Genomic DNA, 4,983 nt, shown 5'->3' with positions numbered 1-4,983 from the left:
CCCCCCCCCTCCTTTTTAAAACATGCACTCTGATTCAGAGTTCTGGAGAACTCCAAAGCTTCCACATGCTTTTGCAATATTTTTGTTGGCTCTAACGAATGGTTCCACATGGCCCTCGTTTTAGTCTTTTTGCTTTGGATCAAACGGCAATCTCCAGATTAAAAATGTTGGCTATTGTTGTTAAGAACTGTAACAGCTCACATTGCCAGCCGCCGTTCATACCTTCGTGGTGCTCACGACTTGATCTAAGAATGTTATTTAGGGTTGCCAGCAGTGTCCCCTCTAAGCTGAGTCAGTGTGAGCTAGCTGGCAGTTTTTTAGCCTCCGGCTCACACCTTTTTGTCTTCGCTCAGGGAGGATGGCTCCAGAGCAAACTGATTTATCCAGGAGCCAAATCGCTCGCTCAGAACTTTAATACCAGTAGCTCACAAAGTAGAATTTTTGCTCACAAGACTCCACAGCTTAGAGGGAGCATTGGTCGCCAGCTCCAGTTTGGAAAATACCTGGAGATTTGGGGGGGTGTGGAGCCTGAGGAGGGTGACGTTTGGTGAGAGGAGGGACTTCAAAGTGCTATAATGCCACAGAGTCTACTTTCCAAAGCAGCCATTTTCTCCAGGGGATCTAGGGTTGCCAAGTCTGGGTTGGAAAATACCTGGAGACTTTGGGGGTGGAGCCAGGAGAGGGCGGGGTTTGGGGAGGGGAGGGGCCTCAGCACAGTACTATGCCACAGAGTCCACCCTCCAAAGCAGCCATTTTCTCCAGGGGAGCTGATCTCTTTCGGCTGGGGATCAGTTGTAAAAGCAGGAGATCCCCAGGCCCCACCTGGAGGCTGGCAACTCTAAGGGGATTTGAGCTCTGTTGCCTGGGGATCAGCAGTAATCCTGGGAGATCTCCAGCCACCACCTGGAGGTTGGCAACCCTAAATTGTTACTGCGTTTTGTTAATGTACTTCTTGGCTTTGAAAGTTTCGGTTTCCTCAACTTGGGATGAAGCAGCAATTTGGCTTTTCTCCCCTCTCATCCATACTGATGAAATTCAGTAAAAATGTTACTGATGCCTGTTTTTGTCTCAAAGGACAAAAAAATGACTAACACAAACAGATGAATGGGGAATACCATAGACAAAAAAAAGCATGTATGAAAACACAGAGAAACATTGTGGAAAAGGACCAATTCGGACATTTCAGATACCTCGGATCCTTTTTTTTTTTTAATCCTGAAAGGAAGTTATCTGGATTGAGGACATTGACTGGGCTGAGGTTGTGGCAATGGAAGAAACAGGTTTTGACTTTCTTAACCCCCCCAGTACCATTTTCCCAGTAGAATCCCACCAAACTGCTATTAACTTTGGAAGGGGAATAAAAGAAAGTCATTTGCATGTAGAGTTTACAGCTCTGGGCTGGGAAATTCCTGGAGATTTGGGGGTGGAGCCTAGGAAAGGTGAGGTTTAGGAGGGGAGGAACTTCAAAAGAGTACCACGCCATAGAGTCCACCCTCCACACACCTTTAAAAGGGGATTATAAATCTATCAATGGCTACTAGCCATGGTGACTGAGGAGAACCTTCACATTCAGAGGCATCAATCCTCTGAATCCCAGAGCCAGGAGGCAACATCAGGGGAAGGCCGCCTCTCTGCCCTGTTGTTGGACTTCCAGAGGAACTGGTTGTCCACAGTGGGAGACAGATGCTGGACTAGATGGACCACTGGTCTGATCCAGCAGGGCTCTTCTGATGTTCTTATGAAGGCCTCAGCCTCTCTGCCCTGTTGTTGGACTTCCAGAGGAACTGGTTGTCCACAGTGGGAGACAGATGCTGGACTAGATGGACCACTGGTCTGATCCAGCAGGGCTCTTCTGATGTTCTTATGAAGGCCTCAGCCTCTCTGCCCTGTTGTTGGACTTCCAGAGGAACTGGTTGTCCACAGTGGGAGACAGATGCTGGACTAGATGGACCACTGGTCTGATCCAGCAGGGCTCTTCTGATGTTCTTATGAAGGCCTCAGCCTCTCTGCCCTGTTGTTGGACTTCCAGAGGAACTGGTTGTCCACAGTGGGAGACAGATGCTGAACTAGATGGACCACTGGTCTGATCCAGCAGGGCTCTTCTGATATTCTTATGAAGGCCTCAGCCTCTCTGCCCTGTTGTTGGCCCTCCAGAGGAACTGGTTGTCCACACTGGGAGACAGATGCTGGACTAGATGGATCACTGGTCTGATCCAGCAGGGCTCTTCTGATTTTCTAATGAAGGACTCAGCCTCTCTGCCCTGTTGCCTCCAGAGGAACTGGTTGGCCACTGTGTGAGATGGGATGCTGGACTAGATGGACTCTTCGTCTGATCCAGCAGGGCTCTCCTGATGTTCTTATATTGTCTGGAGATCAGCTTCTGGGAGACCTCCAGGCCCTATTTGGAGGTTGGCAACGCTAGGCTAGTGAAGTCTGTGAATCCAGAATGGTTATCACAAGGAGGAAGTCAATGATATGTCTTTTCCTTATCATCGGTGGGACTGGGTTGCAAACTGCCTGGAGGTGAACACCCCTATGCACTATACCTGTCTCTCCCCCTCCCCCGGGGGGTAAGGGCAGCTGTAGAGGTGGGAATTGCTACCTAGAAAATAGTGCTGGGGGGAAGAGTTAATGCTTCTGGCCCTTAAGGTCAAATCACTCCCTCTTCCCCCACACACACACTTGTAATTTTTTTAAAAAAATACAATCACCGATCTCCCAAATAAAATCTCGTTGAGCCCACTCGTAACGGAAGACCCTACAGCAGAAAGGACAAAATAAAAAGAGGAAGGAAGGAGGAGGAGAAAACACCTTGCAATCTGCCATACTGCTTTTACAGAAGGGCCAGTTTGGCGTAGTGGTTAAGAGCACGGACTCTAATCTGGGAGAACCGGGTTTGAATCCCCACTCCTCCACGTGCAGCTGCTGGATGACCTTGGGCAAGCCAAAGTTCTGACATGAGCTGTCCTTGAAAGAGCAGTTCTCTCAGAGCTCTCTCAGCCCCACCTACCTTACAGGGCGTCTGTTGTGGGGAGGGGAAGGGAAAGGAGATTGGAAGCCGTTCTGAGTCCAAGTGAAGGACGGAGTATAAATCCAATCCTCTTCTCAGTTTGGTGTAGTGGTTAAGTGCGTGGACTAATCTGGGAGAGCCGGGTTTGATTCCCCACTCTTCCACTTGCACCTGCTGGATGACCCTGGGCAAGCCATAGTTCTGTCAGAGCTGTTCTCTCAAGGACAGTTCTGGATAGCGCTCTCTCAGCCCCGCCTACTTCACAGGGTGTCTGTTGTGGGGAGAGGAAGGGAAAGGAGTTTGTAAGCCGCTCTGAGACTCCGAGTGAAGGGCAGGGTATAAATACAATCTCCTCCTCCTCCTTCTCCTCCTCCTCCTCTTCTTCTTCTTCCTATATTTGCTCTTTACTTGGATTTTCGGCTTGTTTTTGCATTTAAATGCATTCTGAGGAATAGCCAAGAATGGGAGGCACTGCAGGGCTAAATGGGTGGGGGGATGACAAGACCACCAATAATTGTACATCGGTCCCCCTCCCCCCACCGCATGCTTATACTATTGAGACATACAACTAGAGGACAGGTCTGGCCTTGCAGAAGAATATTGTGGTTCAGGAACGGATTAAAGTCCATTACTGGAACCTGTAGACAGAGGTAAAGCAAATATTTACTGACAAGTGTTTACCAGATGAATGTCGAGGACCTGCGGTATGCAAATTGGCAGGACAACCATGAAGACTGCTGGCTTTTGCAGTAGGGTAGCCATCCATGGGTTGGGAAATCCCTGGAGATTTGTGGTAGAGCCTAGAGAGGGTGGAATTTGGGGAGGGGATAGGTAGGGCAGCAGGAACGTGATGTCATTCTAGGACTTCTGTTTCTCCTGGACTCCGTGGTATACCATAGAGTCCACCCTCCAAAGCTGCCATGCTCTCTGGGGGAATTGATCTCAGTAGTGTGGAGAGGGAGACAATTTGGGATTCCAGGAGATCTCCAGGCCCCACCTGGAGGTTGGCAATCTAATGTGGCAGACTGGCTGTTCTTATGCAGAGTTGGAGTAAGAAACGTTTGGTGTACAAAAAGAAGAGAAGAACCCTTGCAGGGGGCAGTGAGAGGAAAGGCCAGTTAGATTAGGACGGTGGGCTCAGTACCTTCTTTCTTGAAAACTGGCATTCCCTGACTGTCTCCAGATTGCGAAGAAGAAGAAAAAGAAGAAGAGGAGGAGGAGGAGGACGAGGAGGAGGACGAGGAGGAGATTGGATTTATACCCCACCCTTCACTCGAAGTCTCAGAGCGGCTTACAATCTCCTTTCCTTTCACCTCCCCACAACAGACACCCTGTGAGGTAGACGGGGCTGAGAGAGGGCTATCCAGAACTGTCCTTGAGAGAACAGCTCTGACAGAACTATGGCTTGCCCAGGGTCATCCAGCAGGTGCAAGTGGAAGAGTGGGGAATCAAACCCAATTCTCCCAGATTAGAGTCCATGCACTTAACCACTACACCAAACTGGCAACATCCCCCTTCATCTCGGAAGTTCTACACTTCCAGCTCTCTTTCAGCTAGTGGTGTACCTAGGAACCGATCACTGTCTCTACTCTTTACTATAAACTACGGCACCTTTGAAAGGCAGGCTCAATGGCCTCCCATCCCAACTGAGCTTCCACTCTTTCACACATTTGACCCTGCTCAGGGTCTGCCCCCAAGTTGCCAGGAATTTTCGAAGGCAGAGTTGACAACCCTGTGTGTGTGTGTGTGTGTGTGAAGTGCTGTCACAGCTGACTTATGACAATCCCATAGGGTTTTCAAGGCAAGAGGCGGGACAGAGGTGGTTTCCCATTGCCTGCCTCTGCGTAGCAACCTTGGTATTCCTGGGTGGTCTCCCATCCAAGTACTCACCAGGGCCAACCCTGCTCAGCTTCTGAGATATGATGAGATAGCGCTAGCCAGGTCAGGGGTACAACCGATGCTCCCTCTAAGCT

The sequence above is a fragment of the Gekko japonicus genome, unplaced genomic scaffold, assembly GCF_001447785.1.
Source record: "Gekko japonicus isolate JY-2015 unplaced genomic scaffold, Gekko_japonicus_V1.1 scaffold76, whole genome shotgun sequence".
Taxonomy (NCBI): domain Eukaryota; kingdom Metazoa; phylum Chordata; class Lepidosauria; order Squamata; family Gekkonidae; genus Gekko; species Gekko japonicus.
The sequence above is the reverse complement of the archived record's forward strand: the minus strand, read 5'-3'. Positions refer to the sequence as shown.